The following is a 14,001-nucleotide window of genomic DNA, read 5'->3' as shown; positions in this document are numbered from 1 at the left end:
CAGGAGGAAGAGTTCAGAAATGGGGACAAGTGTAGCTGCCGAGGTTGGCAAGGGCTCTATAAGGCACGTGCAGGAGTTTAAACTGCATCTTCTTGATAAGCCATTGGGATACCCAAAGTCAGTCAAATCAGCACATTGTCTACAGGAAGAAAAATGATGCGAGTAATCGATTTACTGGAAGGTTATTCGATACATGTGGAATCAGGACGAAGAATATACACTTCACACTGCAAGTTTTCTTTCTGCCTTGACTCTGACCTACTTATAATGCCACATTTTCCTGGTTCCTAAACCCAGTGGAGGACATTGTTCTCTGGGGGTTTTTGCAAATAATGCACTTCATTCAGTCTTGAGGAGTTGAATCAATAAACGCTAACTTGGGGTGGTAACCGGAGAGGAAAATGGAAGAATCTCATGCTTGCTGCTTCCCTCCAAGAAACTGCAAAACATTATTGAACAGGTTTTGGCTATATTCAGTGAAAATTCTTCTGAGAAATACAAACTCTTTCACCATAATAAATACTGTTTTGATAACAAAACTGTACTTTTCTCAAATACCCAGATGGAAGACCATATGCAAAATAAACTCTAAGGAATTTTTTTATTGGCCATCTGCTAAAATTGGAAAGAAAGCCTGCATCCGCGTCGACTCTTCACAAAAATTTTCACTGAGAATCCCACTCGCTTCTGCCTGGTGCCACCTGCTGATCACATTTGAGTACCAGTTTTGCAAATGAAGAGCAGGGTAATGTGGGTCTTCCTCTTTCTTTAATGAAATAAACTTAATCCTAATTAATGTAAGAAATAACCTACAAAGTGTCAGGTTTTCAGTTGTTTTACAGAAACTCACATTTCCTCCTGTTGTTGCCAGGAATCACAAAGCAAAGCCCCTGCACACACACACCTCTGAGACCTCACTTCTGAGGCACTGTCAGGACATTGTTTTACCCTCAGGATTAAGTGCACTACCTCTAATAAAACCCTCTGTTTGGCTTTCACCTGTCAAAAATGTCAATGCATTATATTATTTAGTATGTCAATTCCACTTTGAGATACCTATCCAAAGGAGATGCTGGCACAGGTGTATAAAGATACCTATGTGAGGATATTCCCTTCAGCATCGTTTGTTGAACCAAAAAATATGAGAATATCTAAATGTTCATCAACAACAGGTGAGGCTTTTTTTTTTTTTTTTTTGAGATGGAGTTTTGCTCTTGTTTGCCCAGACTGGAGTGCAGAGGTGTGATCTCGGCTCACTGCAACCTCTGCCTTCCTGTTTCAAGGGATTCTCCTGCCTCAGCCTCCCGGGTAGCTGGGATTACGGACGCCCACCACCACCCCTGGCTAATTTTTGTATTTTTAGTAGAGAAGAGGTTCCACCATGTTGGCTAGGCTGGTCTCGAACTCCTGACCTCGTGATCTGCCTGTCTTGGCCTTCCAAAGTGCTGGGATTACAGGTGTGAGCCACCGTGCCCAGCCAATAGGGTGATGATTTTTAAAGTCATAATGCATCTATGCAGCACTGGCATGGCAAGATGTCCTGTGCACATTCAATGGGAGAAAATGAAGGCTAAAGAAAAGAATGGATAGTATAATCCCATGTTTTTAAAGAAAAAAAGCATTTTATTTATTTATTTATTTTATTTTATTTTTTTTTTTGAGATGGAGTCTCGCTGTGTCGCCCAGGCTGGAGTGCTATGGCGCAATCTCAGCTCACNCTTTTGCTTTTAAACATGTAAAAAAAAATCAAGTTCACTTATAATAAGATAAATGCAATAGAAATTACAATGAGCTATTTTCGGGACTTTCGATAACCTACGGCACTGGGTAGTAGGTAGAGGTAATTTTACTCTAATATTCTGTGGAGGCTAAAGCAACTCCATTTTGGAAGTAATTTTACCATGTTGGCTTCTGATTAACCCCTGTTCTTGGAAGGTCTCTAAGATTTTCAAGTTACCTATTGTTTCTTGTGTAAGAGTGGAAACTTACCGTAAATCCTGCCCTTAGGCCAAACAACCTTAATGTTATCATACTTTAAATTGCCCTACACATGCTTTCTGAACCACCCCTCCCTTATGGTATACAAACCCTGGGTCTGGGGGGCAATGCTGCAGGAATCCACCATCTTGTCTCTGTCACCCAAGACACAGACATAGCTTCTATTTGTAAGTCCCTATTAAATGTCTCTTTCTAAGAAATTGCATTTGTCATTCTCTTTCTTCAGCCTCTCAGCTTCCTCAAACTTTGGGGTAGGTTTGCATAGAACTGCCTACCATGAAACACTATTTTCCTGGGACTATAAAATTTTACAGTTCCCTAGGCAGAATATCTGCCTTGCTTTTACTCAGTAATTCATATAAAAATGTATTTAATAACTAAATCATGATGTTAGACTCAGCAATGATTTATTGGATATCACATCAAAACACAGGCAACAAAAGAAAACAAAATTAAATTTCATCAAATATAAAAACTTTTGTGCCTCAAAACAACAGGTGGAAAGGCAACTCACAGAATGGGAAAAGTATTTTCAAATCATATACTTCATGAGGAATTAATATCTAGAATATGTAAAGAGCTCTTATAACTCCACAACAGAAAAACAAACAATTCAATTAAAAGTGGTTTGAATAGATATTTCTCCAAAGAATATACATAAGTAGGCATACAGATTGCCATCAAAAACAAAAAGATGTTCAACATCACTGATTATTAGGGAAATGCAGATCAAAACTAGTATGAGATTCCCCTTCACACCCATTAGGTTAACTATTATCAAAAAAAACAGAAAATAGCAAGTGTTGTTGAGGATATGGAGAAATTAGAAGTCCTGTACATTTCTGGTGGTAATGTGTGGCTGTTGCGTAAAACAGTATGGTAGGTCCTCAAAAAGTTGAATTAGAATTACAATAAGATGAAGCAATTTTAATTATAGGTATGTACCTACAAAATTTGGAAGCGAGGACTAGAACAGATATTTGTACACCCGTGGGCACCATTGCTGTTCACATTACAAATTATCCCTAAAATATGGTTAATATATTTTATTTCTTACTATCTCACTTAGTATTTCTTTTTCTTTTATTCAGTGAATTGTTATTTATATTGATTCACATATTATCTATTTTTTCTTTTTTTTTTTTTTTTTTTGAGACGGAGTCTTGCTCTGCCGCCCAGGCTGGAGTGCAGTGGCCGGCTCTCAGCTCACTGCAAGCTCCGCCTCCCGGGTTCACGCCATTCTCCTGTCTCAGCCTCCCGAGTAGCTGGGACTACAGGTGCCCGCCACCTCGCCTGGCTAGTTTTTTGTATTTTTTAGTAGAGATGGGGTTTCACTCTGTTAGCCAGGATGGTCTCGATCTCCTGACCTCATGATCCACCCGTCTCGGCCTCCCAAAGTGCTGGGATTACAGGCTTGAGCCACCGCGCCCGGCCTAATTGCCACATTCTTAAAAAATCAGGTTTGCAGCTAATAAAGCATTTCATCATCACGTGATAAAATGTGATGCTTTGCTTCAGAAGCAGGAGACCCTGTATTCATTGCATTTCATCATCACAGACTCACTGGATGCTCACTTGCTCTAAGGCTAGAATCGCTTTCACATTCAAGAGATGAAGAAATGGGACTGAGTCGAGGAGAGGGAACCAAGATCCTGTAAGGAACAGATGACGGTGTCAGGGAGCTCCAGCAAACGACTACTGTGGGGTTTTTAGAGTCTTATTCTGTATGCACTAGGCCCTAAACCAGCAGTTTTTAAATTGATTCCATTATGTGGACAAAGAAATCCTCCTTCATATTAGAGAACTATCCAGTCCTGAGGACTTTCAGCATCAATCAAATGGGCTTTGAAACTTCAGGGCTTAGAACACTAAAGCGGGAAGACCAGAGCAGTTACCTAACTCAGCCTCCCTGTTTTACTGCTGAGGAAAGAGTCTCCCTGAACAGCTAAAATCAGGCATCAATACTTGAGCAACAAACACTTGCCATCTCCAAGGAATTAACTTTCCTTCTTCTCCACTAACCCCCTCCTCCTCTTGGGTTTCCCATCTCGGCAATTAGTGACTCAGCAGACTCCTGAAAGCACCAAGTCTACCTTCTTCCTCACTCTCAGTTCTATCAGTCTACAAATCCCATTGATGCCAACTTCCAAATATTCCTTACCTCTGATCCTTCTCTGCCTAAGATTCCTGCCTGAGTGTCTCCATACAACCTTAAGCATCTCTTCTGCCTAGATGAATAGAACAGCCTTTCTAACAGGTCTCATTTCTCTTCCCTCCCAATCTACGCTATCCTCTCCAACAGACCGCCTTTCTAATACTAGAACCTGATAATATACCTCCCGCCTCTCCACTTAAAACCCCTGCATGGCTTCCCCTTGATAAGTGCTTTACCCTGGCATTCAAGACCTTCTGTGATCCACCCTCTCCTTCTCACACCTCATCTAGGGCCAGATCTTTTTCATTTATTTTTATTATTTTTTTGAGACAAGGTCTCACTGTTTGCCCAGACTAGAATGCAGTGGCATAATCTTGGCCCACCGTAGCCTCGACCTCCCAGGCTCAGGTGATTCTCCCACCTCAGCCTCCCGAGTAGGTGGGACTACAGACACACACCACCATACCTGTAAATCGTTCATATTTTTAGTAGAGACAGGGTTTCGTCATGTTGCCCAGGCTGGTCTCGAACTCCTGGACTCAAGCAATCTGCCCGCCTCAGCCTCCCAGAGCGCTGGGATTACAGGCATGATATGGTTTGGCTGTGTCCCCACCCAAATCTTATCTTGAATTATAGCTCCCATAATTCCCATGTGTTGTGGGAGGGCCCCAGTGGGAGATAATTGAATCATGGGGCCGGTTTCTCCCATACTGTTCTCGTGGTAGTGAAGAAGTCTCACAAGATCTGACTGTTTTATAAGGGGCTTCCCTTTTCACTTGGTTCTCATATTCTCTCTTGCCTGTCACTATATAAGACGTGCTTTTTGCCTTCTGCCATGATTGTGAGGCCTCCCCAGCCATGTGGAACTGTGCGTCCATTAAACCCCTTTTTCTTCATAAATTACCCAGTCCCACGTATGTCTTTATCAGCAGCATGAAAATGAACTAATACAAGGTGTGAGCCACCATGCCTGCCCTAAATCCTTTTCTCTTAAACTTTAGTGACTCCAAACTGCTCATCATTCCAAAATGCAATACTATTTCATGACTTCATACCTTTGCACAAGCTATTGTTTCTAGGTAGAATGCTCTTCTGTGGCTGGTCTGTCAGTTAAACTCATTATACAAAATCAGGTCCGGTGTCACCTCTACCAGGAAGCTTTCTCTCTCCCTCTATTCCATTTGCCCTCAGCCCTGTCCATCCCTGCTCCCCATCACCAGCAAAGTTTTACTTCTTTTCTCTGGAACATTTCTGTACCTTATACACACATCTATTCAACTATCCTCCCACATTATTACACAGAAGGGAAAAGTATTGGCACTGCAGCCAGTCTTCCAAACTGTGTTACCCCGGCCAAATGACTTAACCACTCAGTTTCCTCTCCTATGAATAACAGAAGAATTTTAAATTAGGTAATTGTTATGGACTATATGCTTGTGTTCCCTCCCCACCTCTGAGTTCACATATTGAAACCCTAACCCCCCAGGGGATGGTTTTAAGAGATAGGCTCTTTGGAGGGTAATTAGAGCATGGAGGTGAACCCCACACGATGGGACTAGTCTCCTTATAAGAGGAGGAAGGCAGCTAGTCCTTTCTCTCTACCAGGCAGGCATACAATGAGAAGGTGACCAGCTATAAACCAGGAAGAGGGCCCTCACCAGAACCCAACCATGCTGGTATGCTGATCTTGGATTTCCAGTCTCCGAAACTGTGAAAAAGAAATGTTTGTTATTTAAGTCATCCAGTGTATGATATTCCATTATAGCAGCCCAAACTTCCCAAAACAGCAATCTAGATAAAAACACTCAGCAAATGTTGCTATTGTTATTGTTATGTATTCATTCTTTTAGAGAACTTCCATTTTCAGCCAAACTGTAATAACAGAAACTTGATTGACTCTTGCCCCACATCGCTCAAACAACCAAAAAGTAGACAAAATATGTTAAACAACAGTTTTGAAGACCTGGATATGAGGCAACAAAGGATAGTGATTCCTGAGAGACAGGAATTGAACGATGTGAACCCTAGGATTGCCCCAGATTACTATCTTAAGAAAGATTCCAGGCTGCAGTGCAGAGTGTGGGGGCAGTAGGACCTTGGTGAAGCCCAGTGGACGCTCTGAGTTGAGAAAATGGAACTGTGAGTCAGGGAAGACTGAGATAGCCAGAGTTCTCAGGAAAGAGTATTGGGAAGGACACTTTTGTACAGAGAACTCTGGAGTGTCTCCCTTAAATGTTTTGCTGGGTACAGATCAGCATGCACGTGAGGAAACTATCCAAGGCCAAACTACCTGAAAAACACCCCCAAAAAAGCAGAGGTAGCAGTGCCTGGTGTCCACACAGAGCCAGGAGTAGTGTCTTTCTCACCAGCCAGACTAGAAAACATCATGATTCATGGAGCACTGGGTAGAGCACACATAAGATTCTTGCTTGAGTAGTGAGGAATAGTAAGCCTTAGACTGAGTACCACTCCAGTCCTGCCTAACAAATCTTGAAAATCTTGAAATAGACCTGAAATCTATTTCCAAGTAACTTAACTGGATCCTACAACAAAGTTCAAGAATATGTGCAGGAATACGGAAATATCCAACATCCAAATAAGGTAAGATTCACTATATCTGTTACCCAGTGAAAAACTACCAGACATGAAAAAAACATCGTGATATGGGCCACAATGAAGAGAAAAATCAAAACCAACTCAGAATGGACAGAGTTAGAATTAGGAGACAGTGACATTAAGAGAGTGATAATAATGTATTCCATATGTTCAAAAAGTTAAGTAGAGGTCAAAAGTTAAGTAGAGGTCAAAAAGTTAAGTAGAGGTTACTTCCATATGTTCAAAAAGTTAAGTACATGGTGGCTCACACCTGTAATCCCAGCACTTTGGGAGGCTGAGGCGGGCGGATCATGAGGTCAGGAGATCGAGACCATCCTGACCAACATGGTGAAACCTCATCTCTACTAAAAATACAAAAAATTAGCCGGGCGTGGTGGCGGGCGCCTGTAGTCCCAGCTACTCCAGAGGCTGAGGCAGGAGAATCGCTGGAACCTGGGAGGTGGAGGTGGCAGTGAGCCAAGATTGCGCCACTGCACTATAGCCTGGAGACAGTGAGACTCTGTCTCAAAAAAAAAAAAAAAAAAAAAAAAAAAAAAAGGAAAGATACACTATGTCGATGGGTCAGAAGACTCATTGTTAAGATGTTGATTCTACTCAAAGTGATACATAGATTCAACACAATTCCATTCAAAATCCCAGTGGGCTTTTTTATAGACAATGACAAGCTGATTCTATATTTCATATGGCTGATCAAAGGACTACAACAGCCAAAACAACTTTGAAAAAGATGAACAAAGTTGGAGAGCTTACATTACCTGATTTCAAGGCTTATTATAAAGCTATATCAAAGCAGTGAGGTTTTGGCAGAAAGAGAGACAAATAAATCAATGACATAGAATAGAGAATTCAGAAATATACCTAAACATATTTGGATAACTGTTTTTGACACTGGTGAAAACGCAATTTGGAAGAGAAACATTAGTGTTTTGATCAAATGTTTCTGGAACAACTGGATATTCATATGCAAAAAAGTGAACTTCAGTCCATACCTTACACCACAGACAAAAATTAACTCAAAATGAATCACAGACTAAATATGAAAGCTAAAACTCTAGAACTTTTAGACAAAAACATAGGAGAACATCTTTTGAGCTTGGATTAGATACAAATTCCTATATATGACACAAAAAGCATGATCTATAAAAGAAAAAACTGATAAATTGGACTTTGTCGAAATTGAAAACTTGCTCTTCAAAAGATAAGAAGGGAATGAGAAGACATCTCACGTACCCCATAAGTATATGTACCTACTATGTAGACACAAATATTAAAAATTAAAAAATAAAAAAGACAAGGCACAGACTGGAAGGAAATATTTACAATTGGTATATCTCATAAACACCTGTATTCAAAATATATAAACACTCTCAAAGCTCAATAATAAAAATAAACAATCCAATTTTAAAAAATAGGCAAAATGTGTACAGATATTTCATCAAAAAATATATCTGGATGGCAAACAAGCACATGAAAAGAAGGCTCCACATCATTAGTCTTTAGGAAGTGCAAAATACAACTGATGACAGGCCACTACATACCTATTAGAATGGCTAAAATTAAAAAGACTGACCACTGGCCCCACACGGTGAGAGCCAGGAGCAACGGCTCATGCCTGTAATCCCAGTACTTTTGCAGGCCAAGGCAGGCAGATCACTTAAGCTCAGGAGTTCAAGACCAGCCTGGGCAACATGGTGAAACCCGGTCTTTAAAAAACATACAAAAATTAGCCAGGTGTGGTGGCCTGTGCCTGTAGTTTCACCTACTTGGGAAGATCGCTTGAGCCTGGGAGACGGAGGTTGCAGTGAGCTGTAATCAGGTCACTGCACTCCATCCTGGGCGACAGAGCGAGACCCTGTCTTAAGTAAATAAATAAATAGACTGACCATTACCAAATTCTGGCAAAGATATGGAGGAACTGGAATGTTCATACATTGTGGATGGGACTATAAAATGACACAACTACTTTGGAAGACAATAAATACTTTCTTTAAAATTAAATGTACACCTACTGTATGATCCAGCAATTCCATTTTTAAGCATTCACCCAAGAGGAATGAAAACATGTCCATGCAAAGACTTACACACAGGTGTGCATAGTGTATTTGTCACAGCCAGAAAACTGGAATCAACCCAAATGTCCAGCAGCAGGTGAAGGTCTAAGCAAACTGTGGTATAAACATTCAATAGAATACTCCTCGGCAATGAAGTATTGATACATACTACAAATATGGATGAATCTCAAAATAACTGAAAGAAGCCAGACCTCCCCCCCAAAAGGAGTGCCTGTTATATAATTCCATTTACATAAAATTCTACAAAGTGCAAAGTTATCTTGACAGAAAGTGGATCCACTGTTGCCTGATGATAGGAGAAGAGGAAAAGAGGGAAGAAGGGAAGGAGGGGCTGGGCACCGTGGCTCACGTCTATAATCCCAACAATTTGGGAGCCCGAGGCAGGCGGATCACTTGAGGTCAGGAGTTCGAGAACAGCCTGGCCAACATGGTGAAACCCCGTCTCTAATAAAAATACAAAAATTAGCTGGGCATGGTGGCACATACCTGTAATCTCAGCTACTCAGGAAGCTGAGGCAGGAGAATCGCTTGAACCTGGGAGGTGGAGGTTGTAGTGAGCCAAGATCATGCCGCCGCACTCCAGCCTGGGCGACAGAGCAAGACTCCGTCTCAAAAAAATAAATAAATAAATAAAAGAAGGGAAGGATGGAAGGATTACCAAGGGACACAAGGAAACATTTCAGCGTGATGCATATGTTCATTATCTTGATTGTGGCGATGATTTCATGGCTTTTTACAAATACGAAAAGCCATTCTAAATATCTATAGTTTATTCTATGTCAATTATATCTCAACAAAGCTGTCTGTTAAAAAGTATAAGACAACTAGGCTCTCTGCAGAATCTCAAAATATCTCCTTACTAGACAACTAGGCTCTCTGCAGAGTCTCAAAATATCTCCTTACTAGACACTAATTAAAAAGGGAAAAATAGTAACTTTATAGTGGAGAAATCTAGCAGACAGTACTTTAAGTGATCAAAGTTAACATCACCAGGGATAAGACATCTTGACATCATGTACCTAACAACATCACTTTCATGGTGTTCTTGCCAAAAATGTCTAAACTGAATCTAACATGAGAAAAACCAGATAAATCCAAATGTAAGTTCATTCTAAAAACAAACAAACAAACAAACAAAAAACAGACAACTAGTCAGTTGTACTAGACTGTTCTCGCACTGCTATAAAGAAATACCTAAGACTGGGTAATTTATAAAGAAAAGAGGTTTAATTGGCTCACAGTTCCACAGGCTGTACAGGAAGCATGATGCTGGCACCTGCTTGGCTTCTGGGGAGGCCTCAGGAAACTCAATCGTGGCAGAAGGCAAAGGGAAAGCAGGCAAGTCTTAGGTGGCTGGAGCAGGAGCAAGAAAGAGAGGAGGGAGGTGCTACACACTTTTAAACAACCAGATGTCATGAGAACTCTATCACTACGCAACACCAAGGGGGGAAATCTGTCCCCATGATCCAATCACCTCCTACCAGGCCCCACCTCCAACACTGGGGAATTACAATTCAACATGAGACTTGGGTGGGGACACAGATCCAAACTATATCACCAGTATTCTTCAAAAGAGTCAAGGTCACAAAAGACAAAGACCAGGGAACTGTTACAACCTAGAGAAGACTGGGGAGAAATGACAACTAAATACAATGAGGGATCACGGAGTGAATCCTATACCAGAAAAAGGACATTAGCAGGACAACAGGCAAAATGCAAATGAAGAGTGTAGGTTATTTCATACTATATCAACGTTAATTTCCCAGTTTCAGTCACTGTGTAAGATTAAAAGAAGTTAGATGAAGAATTTGGGGTCTCTCTCTGTCCTATTTTTGCAACTTTTTTGTTAAGTTTTAAATTATTTCAAAGCCGTTTAAAAACTGAAGGCAAAATAAAGACATTTTCAGACAAATGAAAGCTGAGGGAATTTGTCACCAGCAGACCTGCACTGCAAGAAATGTGTTGAAGCAAATTATTGAGGCCAAAGGAAAATAATACCAAATGGAATCCCAGACCCATTCAAAGGAATGAAGAATGCGGGAAATAGTAAATACATGAGTGAGTATAAAAGACAAATGTACCCATTTTTTAGTTTCCTTATAGGATAATTGACTTTTCAGAGCAAAAATAATAACAATGTATTGTGTGGTTTATAACACTGTTAGAAGTAAAACAGATGACGATAGCACAAAGGATGAGGGCGGGAATGGAACTATACTGCTGTAAGGTGCTAATATTTTACTTGAAGTACGTAATACTCAAAGGCTAATGTGGTAAGTTAAAGATGCATTGTAAACCCTAGATACCAGGGCTAGGATGAAAACCAAAAAGATTTTGAAAAGATGTATAGCTAAGAAGCCTAAAAAAGAGATAAAATAAAATACTAAAAATATTCAATTAGTCCAACAGAATAAATAGAAAAGAAATAGTAAGACGAAAGACTTGAATCCAAGTTAGCATTACATATTAAGATTAACTAGACTAAACACACAAATCAAAAGGCAGAGACGGTCAAACTGAATAAAAGACCACACCAATTTCATGCTGTCAACAAGAAGCACTCTTTAAAAATGCAGATAGGCTAAAAGTAAAATAATGGTAAAAGATATACCATGCAAATACTAAGCCAAAGAAAACTAGAGGTGCTAAATTAATATCAAACAAAATAGACTTCAGGACAAGTTACTGATAAAGGAGTCAAATCATCAAGCTAATAACGGAGCTTCAAAATGCATGAAGAAAACACTGACAGAACTAAAAGGAAAAGCAGACAATCCAAAATTAAAGCTGGAAATTTCAACACTAACTTAGTAACTGATAGAACAAGTAAGTAGTAAAGCAGTAAAAGAGATATGAATACCACCAATAGCAACTTGACCTAATTGACACTTACAAGATGCTACATCAACAACCCCAGAATACGTATTATTTCCAAGTGCCATGAAACACTCATCAAGATGGACAATATATAAGCCATAAGAAAACTCTCAATAAATTTAAAGAGACTGAGATAATACAGAATACACTCTCTGCTGTCAACAAAATTAAATTAGAAATCAATACAAAAAATACTTGGAAAGTCCCCAAATGACTTAAAAAGTAAACAACACATTTCTATATAACCCATGGGCAGAGGAGAAATCCCAAGAGAAATTAGAGAATATTTTCAACTGAATTATAATGAAAATGTAATACACAAAAATTCCTGAGATGTATCCATAGCAGTGCCTAGAAGGAAATTTGCTTTAAGATTTAAAAATCAGTGATCTTAGATTTGTAGCATGGCACATTACTCATATTTGTGGTGCTGCAGGTGTCAACAAACCTACTGCGCTGCCAGTTGTATAAAAGTGCAGTATAATACAATTATACACAGTACATAATACTTGATAATAAACTACTATGTTACTGGCTTCTGTATTTACTATAGTATACTTTTTATTGTTATTTTAGAGTGTACTCCTTCTACTTCTAAAAAAAAAAAAAGTTGACTGTAGGATAGCCTCAGGCAGGTTCTTCAGGAGGTATTCCAGAAGAAAGCACTGTTACCATAGGAGATGACAGCCCCATGCATGTTACTGACCCTTGAAGACCTTCCAGTGGGATAAGATGTGGAGGTGGAAGACAGTGATATTGATGATCCTGACCCTGTGTAGGCCTAGGCAAATGTATGTGTTTGTGTCTTGGTTTTTTAACAAAAAATTTTAAAAGTAAAATAATTTTAAAAGTTAAACATAGAAAATGCTTAAGGAATAAGAATAAAAGAAATTTTTTTTTGTATAACTGTACAGTATGTTTGTGTTTTAAGCTAAGTGTTATTACAAAAGAGTCTAAAAGGTTTTAAAATTAAAAGCTTAGAAAGTAAAAGTTACAGTAAGCTAAGGCTAATTTCTTATCGAAGAAAATTTTTTAAAAATAGATTTAGTGTAGCCTAAGTGTAGAGTGTTTCTGAAGTCTACAGTAGTATAATGTCCTAGGCCTTCACATTCCCTTACCATCCCCTCACAGACTCACCCAGAGAAACTTCTAGTCCTGTAAGCTCCATTCATGGAAAGTATACTACATAGGTGTACCATTTTTTAACTTTTATACAGTATTTTCCCCTTTCTATGTTTAGATACAAAAAAGACTTACCAGTATTAAGTACGGTACCATGCTATACAGGTGTATCCTAGGAGCAATAGGCTATACTGGATAGCCTGGATGTGTAAGAGCCTACACCATCTAGGTTTGTGTAAGTGCACTCTATGGTGTTGGCACAATGATGAAATCACCCAATGACACTTTTCTCAGAATGTGTGCCCATCAAGTGACTAATGACTGTAGTTGGATGCAGAGCTGTAAAGATGGGAAGGAAAGGTATTCCACATAGCAACAACAGCATGAGCAGAGCCACAGAAGACAGACACTGGGGGGTAATTATGAGGAACAGCTGAGAGTGATCTTTTAAAATTAACTTTATTGAAGCATAGTTTGCATATAATAAAATGCACCCATTTTACGTTAATAGTTCCATGAATTTTAAGCAATGTATATAAACCCACGTGACCACCATCTCACAGAAAACGTCCCTTAAAATTATCACTTCGAGCTGTTTTGTGTTTAGTAAAGTATAATTTTATTACAAGTTTTATAATTCAATATTAAAACCAAAACAATACAGAGGCAATAAAATAGACTATAGAAAGCTTATGCCTTGGAAATAGCTCTAGGTTTTAAATCCTACTTCTCAAGCAAGTTGCTAAATTTTTCAAAGCCTCAGTTTCCTCATCCATAAAATAGGGATAATAATAAAACCAGCCTCACAAGATTGCTGTGAAGATTAAAAGAAATAATGTGGGCTGGGCGTGGTGGCTCATGCCTGTAATCCCAACACTTTGGGAGGCCAAGGCGAGTGGATCACTTGAGGTCAGGAGTTCGAGACCAGCCTGGCCAATGTGGTGAAACACCATCTCTACTAAAAATACAAAAAAAAAAAAAGTAGCCAGTGTGGTGGCACACGCCTGTAGTCCCAGCTACTCAGAAGGCTGAGGCAGGAGAATGGCTTGAACCAGGAGGCAGAGGCTACAGCAAGCCAAGATCGCACCACTGCACTCTGGCAACACAGCAACACTCCATCTCAAAACACAAAATAAAATAAAATAAGTAAAATATGTTAAA

The 14,001-nt window shown here is 39.5% G+C and overlaps 1 protein-coding gene across 1 annotated transcript in view; it reads right to left on the bottom strand.

Annotated features, from left to right (window-relative positions):
• The window catches only part of TTLL11 (tubulin tyrosine ligase like 11), a 285,959-nt gene that overhangs the window by 203,729 nt on the left and 68,229 nt on the right, over window positions 1-14,001 (bottom strand). The window lies entirely within an intron of this gene.

This window comes from Rhinopithecus bieti, unplaced genomic scaffold (genome assembly GCF_001698545.2).
Source record: "Rhinopithecus bieti isolate Rb0 unplaced genomic scaffold, ASM169854v2 scaffold_13710, whole genome shotgun sequence".
Taxonomy (NCBI): Eukaryota; Metazoa; Chordata; class Mammalia; order Primates; family Cercopithecidae; genus Rhinopithecus; species Rhinopithecus bieti.
This window is presented reverse-complemented; position numbering and strand designations above follow the sequence as displayed.